The sequence below is a fragment of the Lutra lutra genome, chromosome 5, assembly GCF_902655055.1.
Source record: "Lutra lutra chromosome 5, mLutLut1.2, whole genome shotgun sequence".
Classification (NCBI taxonomy): domain Eukaryota; kingdom Metazoa; phylum Chordata; class Mammalia; order Carnivora; family Mustelidae; genus Lutra; species Lutra lutra.
The window spans coordinates 120,271,523-120,296,552 of record NC_062282.1 but is presented as its reverse complement, the minus strand read 5'-3'; the positions used below and the strand labels follow the sequence as shown (position 1 = coordinate 120,296,552).

Below are 25,030 nucleotides of genomic sequence, written 5' to 3'. Positions count from 1 at the left end.
ATTAACGTTTGTAAAATCGCAGTACGTGGTCCGTCTGCTGAAGTTAGGTCACATGAGGTAGGACATGATGAGTGTGGTCTTCCCCTGCCCACCAGGGCTGGGCTCTCTTTGTAATTGTACCCTCTCACTTCTGACGTGTGGATCACCAACCAAGGGCCTCTCACACTGGTGCCATTTTAAAATGACACTTTATACGTACTATTAAAAATCCCCATGTTTATAAAAAATAAAAATAAAAAAAATAAAAATAAATTAAAAAAAAAAAAAAACTCACTCAGCGGGGCACCTGGGTGGCTCAGTTGTTGAGCGTCTGCCTTTGGCTCAGGTCATGGTTCCAAGGTCCCGGGATCGAGCCCCGCATCGAGCCCCGCATCGGGCTCCCCGCTCTGCGGCAAGCCTGTTTCTCCCTCTCCCACTCCCCCTGCTTGTGTTCCCTCTCTTGCTGTGTCTCTCTCTATCAAATAAATAAATAAAATCTTTAAAAAGAAAAGAAAATCCCTAAAGCTACAGAATACTTATGATGTATTGGCACTATTCTGGGTGCTTTGTTTGTATTAGTTCATTTGTTGACTACGGTATTTTCTGAAGTACGTTTCTTATCTTTTGCATTTTCCAGGTGAGGAGACTAAGCTATAGGAGATTAAGGGACTGCTCCAAAGTCACACTTTAGTATAATTTGGATCCTACAAAGGAAGGCTGTCTGAAGGAGGTTGTGCCCGAGGAGCCCAACCCAGGGAAACAGAACTGCAGGGAGAAGTTCGAACAAAGTTTTAAAGCCTTGTCTTTTTCCCCATCTCAGTAGTAACATTACAGCTCTTCCACCGTCTCCTTCCTATCTTTCTTATTGGAAGGTTGTCTCATAACAAGTAAGTTTAATAAAGACAGACTTAATGTAACAGAAGATTTTGAGGTCATGTAGACTCCTAGCTCTCCCACTTACTTCTTACTGGTACTACATCCTCTTAGCTCTCTTTGACAGCTAGATAAAGATCTTGCTGGCATCTTTTAAATGTTAGTCTTATTTAAAAAAAATTCTTCTGCATCAGGTATCCTGCGAGATCATCACTATTTCTGTTATTGATATTCTTATTAGGAATGCTTTATAAGTTATAAGATCCTTATAATGATATAGCATCTATGTTTGACAAGCTCCCCTGGCTTCTCTCATTAAGGCTTTCCTGTTCTGTGAAAGGCACGGTATTAGGGAAAGGATATGACATGAAATAGATATATTTGCTAGGCATTCTTTACATGCTATCTCAAATAATCATTATAGATTATGTACATTATCTCACTCCAAACCTCACAGCAGTTTTGACAGAGAGGTATTATCAGTGCATTTTATACCTGGGAAATGTTTAGAGAGGCTAACTTGTATGCAGTCCAGCTTCTGTCCTTAGCTAGTGAATGGCAAAGCTTGGGTAACCGATGTCTGATTTGTGCCAGGCCATAGTTTCCAGAAACCCCCACTCTGCTTGTTAGCAAGGCCACATCTGCACACCTGTGATGGGTGTGTGACTGCTACCCAAACCATTGATTTGTGGTTGATTCTGGCAATCTGGCATTCCTCTAACACCAGTCTTACCAAAGGGTCTGAGTCTCCAGTTTGTTTTGGAGATACAACTGGAAGAATGTGCCATTATTTTTTGGAGAAAATGTCCAGAAATATAGAGTGAGTGTGAATGGGTTAGTTTGTTTCTTGGCACGCTCAGCGAATATTTTTCAGATCCTGAAATTTTTCAGATCATCCTTGGTGAATCTTTTTCAGATCATTCTTGTTGTGAATTCTGTATATGTATCTGAACTTCCAGTCATATTGTTAAATGCCTGTGAAAAATAAAGCTATGCATTCTGCAGTTAGTCTAGGTGTCAGGATCTCGGGACAGGAAAACACCTTGTTTTCTAAGCAACTAGTTGTTGGTGACTATGCCTGGTTGGGGTATATTCCTTTAGCAAGGAGAAAGGCAAGATATAATATCTTCTGAATCTAGCACGACTTCTAATGTTTCTTGGTAATAGTAATAACAGCACTAAAATCTTTGTCATGAATGCTTGGCAGTCATTACGTCTAGTCTTTGAGACAACTGTAAAAGGGGCCAGAATTCTTAGCCTCATTTTATGGATGAATCAGTGGAGGCTCAGAAAGGGTGAGGAAATTGCTCAGAAAGGGCGGTAAGTGGCAGAGCTGGGATTTTTGTACCTAAGTATGTGGCTGGCTCCAAAACTCTTGAGTCTAACTGCCATGGTGCATCACTCTCCCCACATTAAAGCTGCTACATCGGCTCATGAGCTCAGACTTTTCTAGAAGTCTTGGAGTGGTGAAAAGATTTGGTTCAATGTTCTCTATAATGAACCAGCCCCAGATATACCTATGTAGCTGGAAGATCTCCTTCTGCTACAGTACTAACAATTTTGGTAATATATCTCTCTTCCTTTCTCTCTCCCTTCCTCACATATTTATGAAATATCTACCCTACAGTAGACATGATTTCTTGTAAATACCTTGCTAGAGAAGACATATCAGTTCCTGCTCTTGGAGAGTTTATGATCTAGTAGGAGAAATTTCCATTACAGTTTTAAAAATATCACAAGTCACACTCTATTATAATTGTAATAATGGATTCAGAGGAGTACAGAGAAATACTGATAGCCAGTTCTAAGTGGTCCCAACCTGAGCTTGCAGGAAGGGGAGGGGCAGGGAAGGCTTTCCTGAAGAAGTGATTTTTAGGATGAGAGGCAAAGAATGAACAGAATTTGACCAGATTTGGGGGAACAGAAGGAAGGAAAGGATGTAGCAAATAGTTCTGGGCACAGGACACTACAGCAGGCACTTAGAGAAGTTTTGCCTGCACAGCTGGAATTTGGTAAGAAGGCAAGTATGGGGGCTCAGTGTGGAATGGTTGGCTGGGGCCAGGTTACGCAGGACCTTGTGGGCCATGGGGAGTTGTGGACTTTCACAAGTTCTAAAGCTGTCATGAGAGCTCCAATGCTCTTCCATGAAGAGGAGAACCATCTGCAGGAAGTTGATGACTTTGGTCTGGGAATAGCTGTTCTTTACTGCTCCCTGTGGAGCCACACTATGCTCACAGATGTGCTGAATTCATAAGGAGTTAACAATGTTGGTAGGGGCTACTTCCCTCTCCCAAGATGTTGTATTTTAAAAATGTCTGTAAGAAACAGAAATATGAAAGATGAAAATATCTTTCCCCCTGGAAAAACAGGCCATTTCATTCTTCCTATTGCCTTTTTATTGCACACTATTGGAAGGTAAATGAAGGCAGGAAATGCAATCTAATCTCCCTTTGTCAGTACTCAGGGGAGAGATTCTCAGAGACAGCACATTTCCGAGGCTAAGTAGAGATGAAAATGAGATAAAGCCCGGTGATTTAGATGTTACAGCTGTAAATTATGGAAGGCATACATTTTGTGAGCTTCCAGTTTCTTTCCTGAAGTTAGGATGGGGAAAAGAAGTGAAGAACCTTGGGAAGGGATTCTGTAAGGAGTTATACAATATACATTTAAATCTATATATTTTGTTAACGTAATCTTGGTTAATTAGGAAGACTGCTTGTTGAACAGATCTGAGGTGTGGTGAGGGAGTTTTAAGTTTTCTATTTTACTATGTATTTTCTTAGATATAAAATCTAAGTTTTATACTTTCATGTACAGCCAATATTCACATTTGTGAAACAGATTGACAGTTGTGCCTAAGCAACAAGGAAAGCTTAAAGGGCATAAAACCTCACCATGATATTTATGATACAGTGTTATAGTAGGAAAAAAAAGGAAATATCAAAACTCCTCAATGAGACTCTAGTCCATCAATCAAACCTAAAGTAGTAGTATTAGCAGCCTATTTGCTACTTTATGAAAGCTCAGGGTATGGATTCTAGCGTTTCTAGCAGATTAGGGCCCAGAAATTATACCAAGACCCACCCAAGTGAGGCCTGCCTATCAAGCTTTGATCTCCCCAGGCAACCACAGTGGTTACCTGCATTCTCTTCATAAAGAAATACAAATGAGGGGCGCCTGAGTGGCTCAGTGGATTAAAGCCTCTGCTTTCAGCTCAGGTCATGATCCCAGGGTCCTGGGATCAAGCCCAGCATTGGGCTCTCTGCTCAGCATGGAGCCTGCTTCCCCCTCTCTCTCTGCTTATCTCTCTGCCTGCTTGTAATCTCTGTCTGTCAAATAAATAAATACAATCTTTAAAAAAAAAAGAAAGAAAGAAATACAAATGGACACAAATCCATCATTGTTGATTCACCTTCAAGCAAGGAAGTCAATGACTTCCAACCCATGGACTCCAAAAACCTCCATTAGTACTCTTGGGTCAAAAGGAAGACTCAGTGATAGCTCTCATGAAGTAAGATGGCCCCATTAGCACTAGAAAAAAAAAAAATCAAAACTTGAATCTTTAAATTTTCAAATTTTATATTCATTTATCCCAGAAACTTGCGGGGGACATGGATTGGTTCTTAGAAAGAAGGAACTATAGACTGGCTTCCTGGAAAGACAAGCAGATGTGCCCAGAAATAAATAGCCAGTTGTGGCCTGCAGCATTTACTGTGACCAGTATATAATTGGAACCCTAATTTGGTCCTAACTGGAATTTATTGTTAATATTGGATTCTGTTTCCTGAAAGTTGATTTCTCTTCCCTTGTATAGAGTCTTCTTTGGGACTGAACCACTGAAAAGAAAGATGTCTTTCCTAGAAAATATGATACGGAATCCTCTTAGTTATCCTCCTCAGGGGTCAATATTTGCTGCCTATGGGCTACACTCACATGTCTCTGTTCTGGCTTCTGTGGACCCATGGCTCTGCCCTCCAGAGATTTGTCCTCTTAGCTGGGGAAATAGTAAATATACATCAAAGATAAATGTCACTGTCAGGTAGTGTGGACACCCCACTGTTAAGTAAATGAAGCCATGGGGACTCCTCTTCACAGGAAATACAGAGGCTCAGTTACCTCATGGAAAGTGCTGTTGGTCTACTAGACTTTTGTCCCCTTAGCTATACTCATTTCTCTCAGTGATCCCATGGCCGTGTTTTAGAAATAAATGTGCTGGGGCGCCTGGGTGGCTCAGTGGGTTAAAGCCTTTGCCTTCGGCTCAGGTCAGTCATGATCTCAGGGTCCTGGGATCGAGCCCCGTGTTGGGCTCTCTGCTCAGCGGGGAGCCTGCTTTCCTTCCTCTCTCTCTGACTGCCTCTCTGCCTACTTGTGATTTATGTCTGTCAAATGAATAAATAAAATCTTAAAAAAAAAAGAAATGTGCTAAAAAAGGTAAAAGCCCACATATGGAGTCATTCTGAAGAAAGAGCTTTGTTTAAGTTAGAAGGCAGCTCTCAAACCTGAGAGGTGGCTAGTTCAGAGGGACGTGGATCTGTGCTGTGAGCTCTGGGCCTTGACAAATGGAATCACCCTTAACTCCCTCTAAAAGAAGCCAGCCATAGACCTAACCTGGAGCTCCCTTCCTGGAAGCCTGAGTCTCTCTTTGGGGCAACAGCCTGTGAGGAGGAGGGCGGGTGGAGCGAGTGGGGAGTGTGAGCGCCTGCTGGAGAACTGAGGCCTGGTTTGCCAGGACCCAGAAGATGTACCTGCTACTGAGGCCGGGCCTGCGAGTTCTGCCAGGTGGGCCAGGCCCAGGACCACACAGTGGTTCCCATCATAATAACAGGAACATCTGGGGAGACACGGGCAAGAATGCAGGTGTCTAATGAGATGAGTGGAGCCCAGACACAGAGATGTCTTATTCAGGACTCTTTCCTTATGAGCGACAGAAGCTCAATTCTTCCTGATGTGGCTTCAACAGAGAGTATATCGGCTCACCTCTGAAAAGACCCAGAGCAGGCTGGATGCAGAGCTTCAAACTATGCCATCAGCTCTCTCTGTCTCTGCCCTCCCCCTCCTCCTTACGTTCCCTCAGAACTGCTTGGCTCTGGGCATCTTCCCTCTTGGGTGGTTTCCTCCAGCAGCCCTTGTCACACAGTTTTTTGAAGTGAGTCTCACTGGAATGATTGGGCTCTTACTCTACTCCTTGTGGCCAGGGGATGAGCTGCTTGGCCACATCATAGGTGTACCTTAGTGCCCCACAATGAGGGTAATCCAACCCAAACCATAGGGACTGAAAGTGAGAGAGAAGCAGGTCCTTAAAGGCAAATCGGATTGTTCTGGCCATTTTCTGAGCTAGCATGTGGTCTTTGTCGGCACCCACCATGGCATACAGTGGCCAGAGCCAGAAAACCTAGAAGGTGATGGTGCAGCCCAACAACCTCATCTTCAGATACTTGCAAAACAGATCTCAGATTCAGGTATGGCATAAGGTACAAGTGACCATGCAGACAGAGGGCTGTGTCATTGGTTTGGATGAGTGCATGAACCTTGTATTAGGTAGAGCAGAAGAGATTCATTCTAAAACAAAGTCAAGAAAACAAGTGGGTCGGATCATGCTAAAAGGAGACGGTATTACCCTGCTCCAAAGTGTCTCCAACTAGACGTGATCAATGAGAAGGCCATGTAGTTTGTTTTTTCAGATATCCATTGTTGGGAGCATTTTTCCAAAACATTTGTTCATTAATTGAATAATTAATTGTTTTGATTGCCTTCATGTTATTATCAGATGACAATACATGCTGTGGGATTGTTTCTATTAGAAAAATATTGCCGTGGGCAAGCAAAAATTGCCCATGTGCTCTTAGGGTTCTGTCAATAATCAGCAGTTGGGAAGATAAATGATCAGGCATCTGAAATGTTGATCTGTGAGCTGCTGGGCCTAGCTTCTGGTGTGGGGCACAGGGCTCTCACCAGCCCTGCTGGAGAAGACTGTTTTTCCTGTGTTTTTAATGTAAAATGAGCATAGTGTATGGAATGGAAAAGTACATCAGATTCCTTTTTTAATGCCCTTCTATACTATTGTAGAGCCATAGTAATGAGATGAGTAATCTTAAAGTCAGCTTTGGTACAAATGATAACACTTGAGTTAACGTCAAGGCTCTCTCATTAATTGAGGCCTAGAATGTTGGAAAAGACCCTATAAATCATACTTTCCATAGGTAGATACTGATGCTTGGGTGATAAATGCACTGAGGAAGTTAAGATACTGTCTTCTCCTTTTACAGGGTCTAGTCACGAGCAGGTCTTCATTCACACCCCACTTAGAAGCAGTTTAATTTTTACAAATATGCTTTGGTAGTATCCATCCATTACTACCTCAGTTTCTCTGCTGTCCTGACTATCACACTCGGGAAAAAATTTGCCTTTATAGGATCTCTGGTTTCAGTAGAAAAGAAGAGAAGGAATCATGCAAAAGAAGAATGGCCGGAGCGAGCTGCCCACCTCCGGAGTCAGGATCCTACTGGTTTTGCCATGGTGGAGAGAGGACTGGGCGGACAGTCTTCCAGAGCTCACTCAAGTGCTAGCCTCTCCAAACCCCACATTTCTCTTCTGTAAAACTGGGCTAATAACATACTTACCCGATGGTGTCCTTTAGAGTGAGTTCCTGCCACATGGTAAACACTCAACACACAGTCATTATTCTCCTATATTGCCTGTTCCCCTCCCCTGCCTCAGTCACTGTTAGTGGGCTGTTATTCTCCACATTTGACTTGATAGGTATTTTCTTTAGAATTTATACCCTTGTCTTCTGGAGCCTCTCGGGTGTTTTCCTCCAGCAGCCCTTGGCACACAATCTTAAGGACTGATCATTCCTACTTAGCATGAATGAATTCAGTTAGTCTTTCCCCCTCATTCCTGGATAGAAAAGATTTACCTTTTTGATAGATAGATATACATTTCGATGGGGATGGGTGGAGTTGGTGGGAGCCCAATGAATTAGCTCGGTCTGTAGAATTTGGGGCAGTGACCTGGGCCTGAGGGGTTGCTGCTGGACTTAGTTGTGTCGAGCATGCCACGAGGCTGGACAATAGTAGAGCTTTGAATGGAGGTGTGCGGAAGGGAGAATGCTATCTGAAGACTTTCTTTGATTCAGAGCTTTGCTACAGAATGAATGGACCTGGCAAAGGAGTGAAGAACTTCCCATGTTCTCCTGTCCCTAGTAATTTCTTGCCCATAGAACTTGGGCTGGAGCTCCTAGAACTGTATTAGGAGGTCTCATTTGGAAACCAGCCCCATTTGTGATATTGCTTCCCTGGGCCAACGAAGTCAGTAAACAGCTTTCTGGAACCTCACCAGTTCAGGAAATGAGGGGCTGCCTGCACTTTACAGATAATAGTTTTGTGATGATTGGCCTTCCTACACTTGATAATGTTTCTTCACCACAGCCCAAGTGGAGTGTCTTTGAAGGGATCAGCTTTAGTTCCTTCCTTTGCTTAATATATGCCTTGCACATAGCAAATACTCCACAAATGTGAAGTCAAATTGAATAATTAATAATTTTCCTATTAATTGAGGAAAAGTTTTAATTTTAATTTTTATTTTAATATTTTTAAGATTTTATTAAGAGGGAGAGTGAGTGAGTGAGAGCAAGCACAAGCAAGGTGAAGGACAGAGGGGGAAGTAGAGACTCCCCACTGAGCAGGGCACTTGATGTGGGACTCCAGATTGTGGCCTGAGCCAAAGGTAGATGCTTAACCAACTGAGCCACTCAGGTGCCCCAAGAAAAACTTTTAATTTTTAAAGCATTAGGAGAATAATTAGGGATAAGTGATATGGTATGACGTAAATGAACTTTATCTTTTAGTTTTCTGATATTTATTGAATAGCTTTGGTCATTTATTAAAAGAATATCTCAAGGAGCTATTTAGCTGCAAGTTTTTAAAAAAACATTTAATACTTCTTTATCAATTTCTTAATATTTAATGCAACAGTGAACTTTTTCAAATAAAACACTGCATTAGTCCAAATTTCTGTTTTTAAAGAAAGGATTTAATTACCATGTTTTAAATTGTCAGATTCAGAACAATTACATAACGTCTGGAAAAAATCCAAACAGGTGAAATCAACATAAGAAAGTTAAATGCAAACTTTTGTTCACAAAATCATAAGTTTTTCAGTGACGCTACCTCTTACTCCCCTGAGGATCTCATTGCTACAACTACTACAGGGATTTTATTTTTCAAAGTTAAGTAAAGACAGAAATAATCAATTTCTCAAATACAGATTTAGGATGTGATTCCAAACCTGTCTCTACTCACAGCTTTCCACATAGTCCTCCCTCGGGTTTTTGCCAAGAACTGACTTAGGCATCTTCATCTCAGTGTTGGTCCTTTTATATTATTTACATTTTTATTTTGAGGTGTCATTCCTTTTCACTTCCTAAAAGTGGGTGTAATGCCTAACAATAGTGGTGCTTTGGCTATCCTCCAAAGATATTTGCAGAGTGCCTACCTAGACACTATGTGAGGAGCAGCAATGTAGGGGTTCCCGCTCGCCTACACTGTTTCATGGCAGTCTCTCAGAAGTCTCCTTGATTAAAAAAAGTGTCCTTGGACTGTGGACTTCATTTTCAAGAATTTGATCATCTTGGGGCACCTGGGTGGCTCAGTCAGTTTAAGCGTCTGCCTTGGGCTCAGGTCATGATCCTAGAGTCCTGGGATCCAGTCCTGTGTTTGGCTCCCTGCTCAACAGGGAGGCTGCTTCTCTCTCTCGCTCCCCCTGCTTGTGTTCCCTCTCTCAGTGTGTCTCTCTGTCAAATAAATAGATAAAATCTTAAAAAAAAAAAAAAAGAAGAGTTTGGTCCTTTTAAGACCTATGACAAGAGTAAAATGTAGTAGTAGTAGTAGTAGTAGTAGTAGTAGTAGTAGTAGTAGTTGTCATCATCGTCTACCAGGCAAAGACTTAGAACAGAGCCATTGTGGAAACTTCCGTGCTCCAGCCACATCCCCTTCTCTGGGGATGTGCCCTTCCTCCCACCCCTAGGGCTGTGGGTTGTGATGGCTCCACAGCTGTGTCCCTCACCGGGCATTGCCCTAGACCATGGGAAACTGCCTCTCCCAAGGTTGGCTCCCTCCAGTGGGGTGCTGAGAGCCGATGACTGCTTGATGAGAGGTTACAAAGGCCCAGCCCTCTTGCCTCCATTGGGGGTACCTCTGCAGTCCAGGCTCCCTGTGGGATCTATTTTGATGCTGTTGAAACCACATTGTGGGCCACCTTCTCCCTCCCTCCCAATCCCGCCCCCCTCACATCTTTACAGGTGCATCTTAAGGGGTACCGCCTTCACCCCCAAAACCCATCTGCACGCAGCTCTTCATCATAGAGAATATTTCTAAGAAACTCTTCTAACAGACACTATTGTTGGATTTCTTGAAGTGATCTCTAAGTTTTAGGAAGAAATAGTTAGATGTCATGGAAACAATGGCAATGGTTTTGAAGTTTGGTGATACGTGGACATTTTGAAGACAATCAAGGGAAGTTTTCCTGGTGTGGTTACACCCAGGCTTAAAATAACTTTTATGGGAGGATGAAGAAACACAAACCTGCCAGAGGGATGGGCATTAGGGGGCACCAGAGGGCCGCAAAGTCAAAAGGAGAGAAATACTACAGGAAATCATTTATTATAGAGTAAAAATTTTAAGTTTTTAAATAAGTGTTTTTAAGAAATCACCAAATGCTAACGTGGGAGCAATCTTTTTTAGCTACAGAATCACACTCTGGCCTGGAGATTCAAATGTTGCAAAAAATTAGTTGAAAAGCGCCTACCACTTACTATTCCTATACTCTCTAACTATGGAGATCCGGAAATGATCATTAGCTGTCAACTGAAGAATTCTCTGAATTAGGTGTTCTTTTATGATTTATAAAATAATAAGGTCTTAACGTGGTAAAATATCATTCCTGATAGTACATTTGCTTGGAGTATAGCAGCTACTCAAGTGTTTATTGAATGAATTCAAGAATCGGTGGATAAGATTGGGAGTTGAATGCAAATTCTGGATTTATCTATTTATTTTTATTTTATTTTACTTTATTTTATTTTGTTTTATTTTTACTACTGAGAGGAATGGAACTTAGTTCAGAGAAGCTGCACAATCTGGGGTGTCTGGGTGGCTCAGTCAGTTAAGCGTCTGCCTTCAGCTCAGGTCATGATCCTATGGTCCTGGGATCCAGCCCCCCATGGGGCTCCCTACTCAGCGGAAGCCTGCTTCTCCCTCTCCCACTCCCCCTGCTTGTGTTCCCTCTCTCGCTGTTTCTCTCTCTCTCTCTCTCTCTCTCTCTCTGTCAAATAAATAAATAAAATTTTAAAAAGAAAAAAAGCTGTACAATCTAATGGGTCTTCCAATATTATTGGTTATTTTTACAATAAGATAAATACGTCATTTTGACTTTCTTAAAAACATAGCTTGAACTTCTAGGAATCTATTGGTAAGACACAATCAAAGGTATGAACCAAATCTCCATGTAGATATTTGCTCATCACAGTTACTTTTAACAGGGAAAAATTGTCAGTGGCTCACATATTCAACAATAGGGAAATGCTTAAAGAATTTAATAAACTCTGTAAGTCATTATGTGATCATTTAAAATACTTTCAAAATATTTGAGTATTCATTTTAAATGAACTTTATTTTTAGAGCAATTTTGTAATTACAAAAAACTTACAAAGATGGTACAGCAAATTCCCATATATTCAACACTCAGTTTCCCCTATTATTAACATTCAGCATTATTATGGTGCATTTGTTATAGTTAATGAACTGACATTATTATTAACTTAAAGCCTTCATTCAGGTCTCCTCAGATTTTACCTAATGTCATTTGTTTGTTCTGGGATCCCATCCAGTATACCAGTGATATTTTGTCATGTTTCCTTAAACTCCTATTGAGTATGACAGTTTTTCAGACATTCCTTCTTTTCGATGACCTTGATAGGTTTGAGGAGTATAGTCAGATATTTTGCAGACTGTTTCTCAATTGGGATTTGTCTGATGTTTTTCTCATTATTAGACCGGGGTTATGGGTTTTGTGGGGGAAAGGCCACAGAGGAAGAGTACCATTCTCATCAGATCTTATCAAGGGCGCACACACCCCACCTGCCTCATTGCGGTCAATGTGAACCTTGGTCACTTGCCAGAGGTAGCATGTAGCAGGCTTCTGTAAAGTTATTCCTCCCGCCTCCCACATTCCATGCTGTATTCCTTGGAAGGAGGTCATTACGTGCAGCTTATCCTTAGGGATTGGGAAGTTATATTCCACTTATGCGAGGCTGGAATATTGACATAAATTGTTTGAAATTGAGCAGAAACGATTTATCTAGTCTCCCCATTATTTATTTATTCAATCATTGATTTATGGCAGGATGGACTCACGGATATTCATTTTATACTTTGTGTTTAACCCAACGCTAATGTATTTACTCTTTTGCTCAGATTGCTCCAGCTTTGGCTATAGAGAGCTCTTTCAGCTGGCTGCCATATGCCTTTGGCTTACTCTCATCTTTGTACGTGTATTTATTTTCTGCAGTATTTCCTGACTTTTTTACTCGAAGATGCACAAGGCTCATCTCTTATGTTTCCTGTCCTAGTCCTGGAAATAACTATTTCCCAAAGATTCCCTAGTTTCTTTTATTGGAGAATGGTATTAGAAACTGAGATCTGGGGGTGCCTGGGTGGCTCAGTGGGTTAAGCCTCTGCCTTCGGCTCAGGTCGTGATCCCGGGGTCCTGGGATCGAGCCCCACATCAGCTCTCTGCTCAGGGGGAGCCTGCTTCCCCCTGTCTCTCTGCCTGCCTCTCTGCTTACTTGTGATCTCTGTCTGTCAAATAAATAAATAAAATCTTTAAAAAAAAAGAAAGAAACCAAGATCTAGGCACCAGGTGTGCTCTTTGCTATTGGGAAGCATTGTTAGTGGTATAGGACAATGTTTATTATAATCTGAGATTTTAAAAATACGTAAAGTTAGATAAATAGTGATATCAATTGTGTATATGTAAAAGCTATAAATATAAGTTCATAGAAGAGTAAAGAGCAAACACCAAAATAGCAACAGTTTATTTATCAAAGGACTGTAGGATTTTTAGATTTTTATACTTTTCTTCCCCCCTCCCCACCCCATTTCTGGCTCATGAATCATATATCTGGCAATTATAGAAAAGAAACAGGAACTAGTGCTTTTTTTTTTAACATTAAAATTGTTTTTTTTTAAAGTCTTTTAAATTTTTAAAAATATTTAAGTTAAAAATTTTTAAATTTAAATTAGAAATTTAAATTTAAGATTTTTAAAAATTAAAATTGTTTTTAATTTTTTATTTATTCATTTGAAAGAGAGAGAGCACACAAACAGAGAAGCAGAGGGAGAATGAGAAGCAAACTCCTTGCTGAGCAGGGAGTCCGACATGGGGCTCAATATCTGGACCTGAGATCAAAACCTGAGCTGAAGGCAGCATCTCAACCATCTGAGCCACCCAGGTGCCCCCTAAATTATTTTTTAAAAGTAAAATGAGGCACAGGGCACCTGGGCGGCTCATTTGGTTACACATCTGCCTCTTGATTTCAACTTAGGTCATGATCTCAGGGTTGTAAGATCAATCCCCATGTCCAGTTCCGCGCGGAGCCTGGAACTTGCTTAAGATTCTCTCTCTCTCTCTTTCTCTGTGTCAAATAAATAAATACATACATACATACATACATACTAAAATGAGGCAGATCTTACCCAGCTCCTCAGACTGTATCTTACTAATCATTAAGCAACATTCTCAAGGTATATACCATGAATTGAACCAGAAGTTGTTATCAACATCTGTTCTGAGGAGAATTTGAGGACAGTTAATGTAATGAGGGAAATTTCCCAGTGACCACAGTGTGTTGAGATGTACTTACAGTATTAAAATAATTCAACAACATTTTTCTTATGTCAGGATTTCTGAAACTTCAATAAGTCATAGTATCTGCCATACCTACCTACCACATGTACAATATATGTTTAATGGTTTTCTCTAAACTGACTTTTTTTAGACTTTAGGTACACTTTTTTTTTTTAAAGATTTTATTTAATTGACAGAGAGTGGGATCACAAGTAGGCAGAGAGGCAGGCAGAGAGAGAGAGAGAAGGAAGCAGGCTCTCTGCTGAGCAGAGAGCCCCTTGCGGGGCTCTATCTGAGAACCCTGAGATCATTACCTGAGCCAAAGGCAGAGGCTTTAACCCACTAAGCCACCCAGGTGACCCTAGGTACACTTAAGAAAGAAAAAAAATTTTTTTTTCACTCCCCAAAGTAAAAATCTATCATGAATAGAATATAAACACAAAACAAATTACATTGGAACAAAACAATCATTAAAATTAAAAAAAAAATAGGGGCGCCTGGGTGGCTCAGTGGGTTGAGCCTCTGCCTTAGGCTCGGGTCATGATCCCAGGGTCCTGGGATTGAGCCCCACATCGGGCTCTCTGCTTGGCTGGGAGCCTGCTTCCCTTCCTCTCTCTCTGCCTCTCTCTCTGCCTGTCTCTCTGCCCACCTGTGATCTCTGTCTGTCAAATAAATGAATAAAAATTTAAAAAAAATTAAAAAAAATAAAGTGAAGGGTGTGCTGTAGTAAAGTCAGCATGTAAAAATATGGTCTAAAATTTCTTTATGGTTTTAGACCTATTTCAGCACCTCATCTTGCTTTTTTTGCTCGTTCCAACTAAGCTGCACTGTCCTTAACTTAGAGCTTTTTATTGGTTACCAGTCTCCCTGTTATGCTGTTTCTTCTGCCTGGAGAATTTAGTTTATGTCTGTTCATTTGCCAGCTATCAACTCATCCTCAAGGAGCCATTCTCTGTCTTCCTGACTTGATCAAATCTCCAGTTATGGTTCTTTCCTTTATATACTCTGCTTTGGAGCACTGTTCCCAGTTGGGATATTATAATAGTTGTTTGAGTGCCCATCTTTTTACTGTCCTCCATGAGGGTGTGGATCTGGACACACTGTTGTATTCCAAGCATGTTGGATTGTCCCTAGCCTATAGGAACTCACTAAATACTGAAATGTATGAATAATCGAATATAACACTCCCTAGGTGTTTGACATTATGATTGGTGAATTCCAAATATCACTTGTGAGTGTCGTATTTTTCCTCTCCTCTTAATTTGTACCCCCCCGCCCCACCCCAGGTCATGTTGAATTTGACTAATGATGAGGGATAGGAATAAACACCAACTAGCTTTTTGTGACACTGAGAAGGATTTTAAGGTTCAAGCCTTGTCCTCCTCCTTACTCATCTCAGACTCCTGCTGGCTGGCAGCTGACGTCCATCTGGGTTCAGCAGTGAGAGGTGGGTTGTAAGAGAGAGAAGCCAGAGTATTTGTTCTGACACTGCTCTGCCTCTTAGAGAGGCTCTGGCAAGGGTATTACGTCTCCTATGCCTCCAAGCCCCGCACCCCCAACTCATTGCAGTGTGATACCTTCCTCACTGGGGGACCTCAACCACTGGGATGTAGCCACCTGCTCCCTTTGTCCATCCCTCCTAAGGGTGAGTTCAGCTCACCCTTGACTTTTTGCCAAACTCTGGGTTGCCTTGTGATCCCCTGTTCGGCTTCTCGGCTTGTCCACCATCTGTGCAGCCAGGTCCCCACGTTATATACTCCCTTTGCTTCAAATATTCAGAGTGGTGTGTATTTCCCTTCCGGGACCCTGATTTCTTCAGAAATCTGGCTAAAAAGAGGAGAAAATAAGCAAGTTTGTACACCACTGTGCTTGTAATAAAGTGATTTCTTCAGTAAAATAAATTCGCAACAGTCTTTTACTATCAAATCCTAGGAGTCAGTATGGCCCACAGCCCAAGATGTAGACCAGTCTGGGTGTGCTGGGAATGGTCTGCTGGCAGACGGGCCCTAGACTAGCCCAGATAGTGTTGGGCGCACCCCAGGATAGTTTCCTAACACCTTGCTAGAAAAGAAACTCTCATTTATTTTCCCTCTTTTTTTAAATTAAATTAAACTAATTAAATTTATTTATTTATTAGAAGTATTTTTTTATATTTTTTATTATGTTCAGTTGGCCAGCGTATTTTCCTTTTTTATGTCTTTATTCCCTCTTTCTCTCCTTTCCTTCCTCCCTCTCTTTCATCCTTCTTTTTTTGAAAAATATCAAAGAGTAAATCAAGTAACAAAGCAAAAGGAGAATGGCATAAGGTGACTCAAACTAGGGTTCTCCCCTATAAGTAACCATGTGGCAGAACCTGATGTGCATTTTTACTGGAAGAGCTCCATTAAGTACGGTTTTCAGCTCTTTATTAAAGAGCATCTGATACTTCTGATTCGCTCTCCATGCCCCGAGCTACAGATGAACCACCTTCCCTTGCACGGGTTTGTGGCTGTACTTCTTCCTGATTCAGTGCTAGAATGCATACATTGCTTAGGGAGGGCAATGACTCACTGATTTGTGGAGAAGAATTGTTGAGAAGTTCTGGAACCCTATCCTTAAAGGCAGGCTGCATTTTGATGCTGAGGGAATTAGTCTGTATTAATTCCTGGTTCTCTGACTCTCTGCTTTATATGTAATATCTAACCTTTGTTCTTTGGGCTCCTGTTTAAAATAGGAAGCATGAATCACAGACTTTAATTTTAACTTTCCGAGAAAAGGGTTAACACCAGCTCTTGTTAGTGTCCTCAATGTACTTTTAGCCTCGGGCTCTAGGACCTGTATTTTTCCCATTCTTCATAGGGCTGTGGGTGGGATCAGTGCACTGTGGGGGAGGGGAGGATCCCATCGTGGCTTTGCAGTGTCATTCAGTTCATTATCTCCCTGCTCTGAGTAGAAAGCTTTTAGTTTTATTTCCTTCCCAGCCCTAGTATATGGTCAGGAAGTGAAAGAATGAATTCTAAGAAGGACCCCTATTCAATTCCTTAAGTTATCGAAATTCTACGAATTCTTTAAAGTTGAGGAAAGTGCTGATATCCTCAAATGTCTCTGGCTATTTCCATTTAGGGTTTTCTCTCTCTATCATGTGGTGAAGACTGGCTCTCTGTCAGACACTGGGCTCGTGCTGGGAGTACAGACAGTGGTAGGAAGACCTGGTTACCACTCTTCAGTTGACAGCCTAGAATAGTCACTTGTTCACCTTTGGAAAGATCTGTATTGGAACAAGAATGTTTAACTCCTATAATCTCCTGCAACCTCTTTAAGTTTGGAACACAACATTGGCTTTCAACTTTTCATGATTATGGCCATATTAAGAATCACATTTTACGGCAGACTCTGCACACACACACCCATGTACACACGCACGGTTTAAAATTCAAGACACTTCACAAGGTAACCTCTGATATTTTCCATTCCAGTCCATTTTTTAGTAGAGTTGCCGGTTTTGACCATTGTCTCGATTTTATGACCCACAGATGGGTTGTAACCCACAATTTGTTAAAAGCTGATATCAATATAATTTGGAAATATTTTACAAATTAGGATAGCCATGCTCCCAGAAGATGATTAATTGACTTGGCTGAATCAGAGCTGAGAATGCAACATCCTTCAGTGTTCTCTCCTGCCTCTAAATTTCAATAGCACCTATATAGATAATTAACTTGGCAATTAATATATGCAGTGGGTTTTGAAGCATATTCTTCTATTGTCTTAAGCACTAATTAAAATTTTTTGAGTATTACTAAGCATCTCAATATAGCATGTCTGTGTTTCTTTAGAGCCCCACGTGACTCACCGTAATAACTTATATGGAAGAGTCGATGTTAATTTTATTTGAGATTAGATACTGAAAGACTTCATTTGTAGATGATCAGAAAGGACAACAGGCTTTACTAATAGTTAAACTTCAGGTTAAGGTATAAACTCTGGACCTAGTCTTCCTTGGTTGGAATTCTGGCTTCAGCATTTACTGTGTGGTTATGAATGGAATGCTCCAATAGTTTATGGTTTGGGAGACTAAGTTATTCACATTTTTACTGACCGAATTTTTAGCAGGCATAGTAAACTTGTCTAGTGAGTTAAAACATCTAGGAATTTATTGCTGGTTCAATAAAATGTTAATATAATAATAGGTATTTTATGGCCCAGACTACAAGTATGTTTAGTAGTCATGAAAACTGCAAACTAAACAATAGGGTTCTGTTTTAGGATATTGGATTATGCTTTCAAATGAGCGAATTTACAATTCTCCGTCCCTTCCACAGTTTCAAATGCAATGAAATGAAATGTCTTCTTTTCAGAACGTTTAATAGCCCTGTCTTTGTCCTGTCTTTACAGATTTATTATTTTCTTAGTACTTATACCTTTATGTTAGTCTAATTATGTGTCCTGTGGTTATAAAAGGATATATGGCAATTTGGCCCCTTTTTAAGTAATTCTTTTCATGAATTTTCATTGGGAAAGAGCAAAGACAAAGATTCAGTTCACTGTGGCAGGAACTTTAAAAATATAAAACTGTAGAACTACACACCTTTAAAGAAAAAGTGGGAAATGGAAATATAAAAAAGAAAGACCTCTGGGTTAAGCATTATGTTAACACATACTTTCACATTTAAGTGTTGTTATATTCATTTTTGTAGAAGAGGAAAAGACCTGCAGAAGTTATTAGGCAGCTTGTGAATGGATGGGTCAAAATTCAAACTTACATTTTCTTTCTATGGTACTAAAAATGAAAACCCCATCCCCTATCAAAAACTGGGTCCGAGATTTTACTACTCTTACAAGTCAACCAGTTAGTTGCCATAGTTTCATGGATGTTAACAGAAGACACTAGTACCCTGGGTCAGAGACAAAGGACTTTATGATTTATGACATAGCAGATGAGTTTTATTATATATCTGTCTTCTTTTGCTTCTCATTGGTGTCACTGATTCTTCATTGCTCACACAATAAAGTCGAAAGCCCTTAATAGGAAATAAATATTAGGCCCTCTGTGACCCCTGCATACCTCATCTCTCAACAGTTCCGTAGTCAAACTATGCTCTCTCTGTTCATACTGTAGTTCTCCAGATTCCATGCTTACTCATTTCAGGTGCTTTCAGTCTTCTCCCTCTGCTTGAGATGTCCTTCTCCCTTTTCTTGACATGTTTGCCTCTTTCTCTCCTTTAAGTCTCTCCTCTTCTAGTCATATCACCTCTTCTAACACAAATGAGCCTTAACTTTCCGTCTGTATTTTCTGTTCCTATTCTCTTTCTGTACCTGTCCCTCTCTCAGTACTTGGCATAGTTGTTTTAGTTTCCTTTTCATTATTTTTATGTTCCCGGAGGGCAGGCACTATCTTGTGTTTTTAGATTTATGCCTAGGACCAGCACAAAACCTGGCCCTGAGCTGACACTCATAGCCGTTTGGTGAAAGAGCAAATGGAGAGTAAATAAGGGAGGAATTCAGGAGTTAGTGACTGAGGACTTCCAGATTAGGGAGAGCAAGGATGACCTAATTGTTATAACATTTCATTTACATTTGGATAGCTATATGTTCTAGTGGAAGAAATGTAGGAATGTCTTATAGTATTGCTTTGATCCCTAATTAGTTCTGTTTTAGAAAAAAAAGAAAAAAGAAGAAGAGTTATCACACGTTATCTTTCCTATAATCTTAAGTTTAAAATGATGTATCTGGAAGGTAAAGAGAGCTGATGTCAAATCATTATTGTCTACCACACATTGTGTTAGGTTTTCTCCACACTTTTATAATTCATTTAATCTTTATAATAGTCCTAAGAAGGGATGCCCGGGTGGTTCAGTCAGTTAAGCATCTGTCTTCAGCTCAGTTCATGATCCAGGTCCTGGGATCAAGTCCTGCATCAGGCTCCCCACTCGGTGGGGAGCCTGCTTCTTCCTCTGCCTGCCCCTCCAGGCTTGCCTGCCCTTCAAGCAGGGCTCGTGCTCTTTCTCTCTCTCTGACAAATAAATATATTCATTAAATTAAATAAAGAATCCTAAGAAGATAAATTAATTTCCTCTTCTTCCTAATGAAGAAGTTGAGGCTCAGATAGGAACATAAAATGCCCCAAGTCACATGATCACTTTAAACCTTCACTAAGTGCTTATGATGAGTCAGGCATTATTGTAAGCCCTTACATATAATCATGTACTCTGAGGTAGGTATTATTTTTAATCCCCACTTTTTAGATGAGGAAACAAACGCAGAAATATAGGAACTTCCCCATCCGTTCACTCCTTGTTGCCATCTGTTCCTCCGAGTCCTTGAGTAGATTTATAATAGCTGCTTTGCAATCTTTGTTTAATAATTCTAAACCCGAATCATCATTTCATGGTTTGTTTCTCTTGACTGCCTTATTGCTTGACTGTGAGTTGTGTTTTGCTGTTTCTTCTTATGTCTAGTAATTTTCTTATTTTATGCTGTACACTGTAGATGATATATTGTATGCAATCCGAGTTATCTCCTTTTCTACTCTCGAGCATACTTTTTAGTCCAAGGCATGGGGGCTCAACTGAATATCTCAAGTTTTCAGCAAGATCTCTTCATTCTGTTTGTGCCAGAACTCCATCTTCCAGCACTGTTCAACCTTTGTACAACTTCATTCAGCTCTCACCTCTGTATTAGATGATGTCTGCTAGACCTCTTTATTTACACCAAAAACTCATTATAAATTCCCATAATGACTTCTAGCCTGCTCTCTTCCCACCCTCTGAAGCTTGGGATTCTTTTCTCTCTGCCTCTTTGACTTACTATGATCCCTGCTCCACTTGGTATCTCTTATCCTGCACTGCCCCAGTAAAGGCCAATCCTGGACTAACTCTAGGTTTCTCTTCTTTCCAGAACCACAGTTGTATGCTACCTTTTTTTGGGGGGGTGGCGGTGGTTCAAAAACAGTAAGCTCTTATATGTGCCCATTTTCTAGTTGTCTCTTCCTTTGTCTGTTTTAAACGAGCCATATCTTTTCTTATCATAAGAGATGTTTCCATGAGTTTTATTTATCCATTGCTTTCACAGTTCCTCATTATTACATCATCAAGAGGTGAAGTGCATGTTTAATAAAACTAAGTTTCCCTTGTTCTCATAATTATAAGGAGGATCAAAGTCCTCATGTCATATATGTATATGCATCATACATATATATATATGATACATATATATGCACACATATCTTCTGAGAGCTGGGATTCACTTTGTTCATTGATTTACACGTTCTCAATAGCTATAGTTGTACTTATTTCATTAAAGTTGTTTTTTTTTTTTTTTTAGGTTTTTATCTTGTCCTCTCATTTGGAACATCTTCCTCTGTTTCTTCATTTTCCTTGACTCTCTGTTAGCTTCTGTGCATTAGATGAACAGCCTTAGTCGTGAAGGAGTGGCCTCATGTAGGAGATGAACCTTATCATTCAACCTTGCTCTAGGTCTTGGTTGTCTTTTTTAAACCTTTGTGATTATCTAAGCAGCTTATTTTATTTTATTTTTCATAGCTTCCAGTTGTTGAGGGTGCCAAGTTCTTCTCCAAAGGGGAAGAGTTCACTTAACACATAGATTCAGACCGATTGGAAGCCAGACTCTCAAGCAGCAACTTTTAAGTATACAAGTATATATAGCCCTATGGGATGAAAAGCATAAGCCCCACCAGTCACCAGTGCAGGCAATCTGGAAGCAGTCCACTGGGTAGCATTTGGGGTCCAGATGAGTGTATGAGCTCCTTTCTAGGAGATACTGGCAAGCTGTAGGGAGGCAGAGGGAGAGGGAGGCAGAGGTAGAGGGAGAGTATAGAGATAATGCTTACCAGAGGAGAAAAAAAGCAAGAAAAGGGAAAAAATAAAGCATAGAGTTTTGTTTTGTTTTGTTTTGTTTTGAAGATGGCATCCACTGGCTGCAGTAAGACAGAAGGAGAGTGTAAAGATGGCACCCACCAGTCTCTATCCCCAGAAAGCACCCCAGAAGGCTCCCAAAATGTGTGTCAAGTCAGATGCTTTCCCTCAGGCTGATGTTCCAAGACAAGCAGTTGGGCTGTTTCCACACAACGTCCAGGCACTCCTTGACTATTTCCATGCTATGCCCTGAGGTGGGTGAGTCCAACTGTTCAAGCCCCTTAAGAGCCATGTCTTAGTTTGTTATAGCCTTGTACGTCTTACGGATGTGAGCCGTGTTGGTTTTCAGAGTTAGGTGTTTTGGGGGCTCATCTCCCAGGTGCAGGTCTTAAAAATTGGGGTGGCTGATACAGAGTTCAAAGCCTTTGCTCCTTAAGGAGAAGCTTGGGGTTTTTTGTTCCCTCTGGATTATGGCTCGCTGCACCAGAGGTGGTTTATAGTGAGACTGTGTGCCAGCCTCTCCTACTGCTTTGTTGTGTGCTTTCTCTGGCTCACCCAGTGCATAGGAATTGCTTAGCTGGTTCTGACTTTTTTCAGAGGAAGTTGTGCCATATGTAGTTATAGATTTCCTGTATTTTTTTGGGGGGGGGGAGTAGGTGAGGTCAGGGTCCTCTTACATTGCCATCCTGAACCAGAAATTCTAATTTTGACAGGAAGTCAAGAGTAGTGCTTTATGACATTTTTAAAAAACAGCTTTATTGAAGCTTAATTGTCATGTAATAAATTTCACATGTTAAAAGTATGTACAGTTTGATGAGTTTTGAAATATGTACACATCTGTAAAATCCTCATTATAATAATTTCCACAGATCCAGGAAGTTTCCTTATGACAGTTTTAGTCCTTCCATTCCTCCATCCACTAGCCTATATTACCGCTGATCTGACTTATGTAATAATAGCTTTACTTTGTATTTTCTAGAATTTTATCTAAGGGAGATCCTATACTATGCATTTTGGAGGGGCCTGGGTTTTTTCACTCAGTATATTTTAAAGATCTATTCGTGTTGTTTCAGGTATTAGGAGTTAATTCCTTCTTATTGCGGATCATATGGATATATTTCAATTTGTTCATTATGTCTGTTAGTGAGCATTTGGGTTATTTCCACTTTTGAGCTCTTACAGATAAGGCTGGAAATGTAAAATCTGTTATTGCTTCCAGTAAAATAGTTTGTGATTGCTTCTCACAATTTAGTAATTTAGGGACTCTTGTTTAAAAAAACTGACTTTTAAAAGGTGCCAACACAAGTTGACCAAGGCCTTCCGGTAATTCTTGCAAGGCTGGGCTATATGGCCTCATCCTGCCTGACTCACCTGTCTCCTGACTTCCTGACCGGTGCAGCATCCATTGATGGCCTCGGGTCACGTTTTCACACCCTGGCTCAGAGCAGCAAGTCTGGGGCTCTCCTGTCAGGACCCCTGGGGCATATCACAGAGGTCTCCGGTTGAATGACCCCAGTTGCTCTGGTGTAGGACCAGCCCCTCTCCCCTCACACTAACTGACATAAGGCGTTAGGCTAGAGTAAGGGAAAGGGGCAGATCATGTGGGGAGAGGAGTTTGATCTTGGATTGCTACCCTAACATTGGCCTCTAACCTGTGATTTCCCTCAACTCCTGGGAGAGATGTCCAAAATCTCTTTGGGACCCAGACCCCTAATCATCCCTCTCCCTTATTTTGGGAGGTAGAAAGGGCATATGTCTCTTTTCCCTAATCCAGGGGTCAGTAGATAAGGGATAAGAGGTTGTTGTAATGCCTATGGTGCCTCCACCAGACTCTCTACTTATCCCATTGCAAGGGGAGGGGACTTGGGGCTGGAACTCCATTCACCAAAGCTGGTATGGCCTCTCATTCCTTCAGATCTCTGGAAGGGTTTACGCCTAAATGAATGTGTGTCAGGGGAGGCTTGCTGGTGGGTCAGTAGTCCTCAGGATGTAGCAGAAATATCCAGTGTGTAAAATGGAACTTGGCATGGAATGCAGTAGACAATCAACAAATATGAGGGAAGGATTGGAGCGGGAAGGATTGGTGCACTAACTTTTGTAGCTATCTAGGCATGCCTAGAGTGGAAGGGGGAGGGAGCTAAGCTGGGGCAGGGCTGCTTGGGGCTAGGTATAGGGGTGGGAAGGGCTGTTTTGGGGGACTCTGACCACTGTGTTATGTTTGGAGGGTGCCCTCCTGTGTCCTGCAACTCCTGCTGTAGTAATAAACTGTAGCAAAAAAAAAAAAAAGATGCCAACCATTAGAAAATTTTCAGAGATCCAATTAAATCTCCAAATGACTGAGTTTTATAGTAATTTTCCTCTTTGATCTTTCTTTCTTTCTTTCTTTCTTTCTTTCTTTCTTTCTTTCTTCCTTTCTTTCTTTCTTTCTTTCTTACTTTCTTTCTATCTTTTTAAATTAAATGCCTCACCCGAAGTGGGAAAGAGAGAGAGGAAGAGAGAGAGAGAGAGAGAAGGTAAAGAGTAATATGACAATTTAGAAATATCTAGTTTTGTTGGTTAAAGATAAACCTGTTTATTTCTTAGTCAGAAATAGCCTCAGGGCTGTGATTAAATGAGTAAGGGACACATAATTTGAGTGAAATGATTAAGCATTTCTCTGAGGACTTCTTTTTCTCACTAAGCCTTTTGCATAGGCGTTTTGATTCATAAAGGTCTTGATATTCATTAAACCTTAGAGTCGATTTATATTTTTATTTCTCTACCTATTTTCTCTCAGTGAGAAACTGTTGTTCAGGGTTTTCTTTTTTGTAAGTTTGTAACTTTCTAGCTCTTCAGTCCATTTTGCTTTGCGTGGCTGTGCTTTAAATCTCCTCCAGAAGAGGAAATGAGTCATTTCTATACAGTAGTGTGTAGGTGTTTGATGAATGTTGCTGCCAGGTAGAAATAGACTGGAATGCCAGTGTAAATGGAGTTTTACAGCTATGAAAATCTGAAGGATTTTAATTTTCTTGGGAATTTAAATTGAGGGACAACAACTTCAGACGTTGGTAAGGGCTTAATGTTCTTTGGGCAAACTAAAAAGTGGTATGGATGTTAAGAATTTACCAATGGCCTAATGGAAGAATGACATGTTCTTTGAGATGTTTTCCCCCCAAAATATTTTTGGGGATTGTGCAAGTTTGGGCAGGATGATACCCCCAGTATATTATGGGCCTGATGTGTCAGATCAACCTAGATCATTTTTTTAGTTTAAATTCAATTAGCCAACATATAATGCATCATTAGTTTCAGATGTAGTGTTCAATAATTCATCAGTTGCGAATAACACCCAGTGCTCATCACATCACATGCCCTCCTTAATGCCAGATCAGTTTTCAAGATTTCTGACTGTTGTGAATTTACAGAAATCTCCACGTCCATGT

General features: G+C 40.7%; 1 protein-coding gene and 1 pseudogene across 16 annotated transcripts in view; both read left to right on the top strand.

Moving 5' to 3' along the window:
- MCTP1 (multiple C2 and transmembrane domain containing 1) overlaps positions 1 to 25,030 on the top strand; it is a 521,742-nt gene that overhangs the window by 12,278 nt on the left and 484,434 nt on the right. The window lies entirely within an intron of this gene.
- Positions 6,216 to 6,494, top strand: LOC125100161 (small nuclear ribonucleoprotein E-like; annotated as a pseudogene).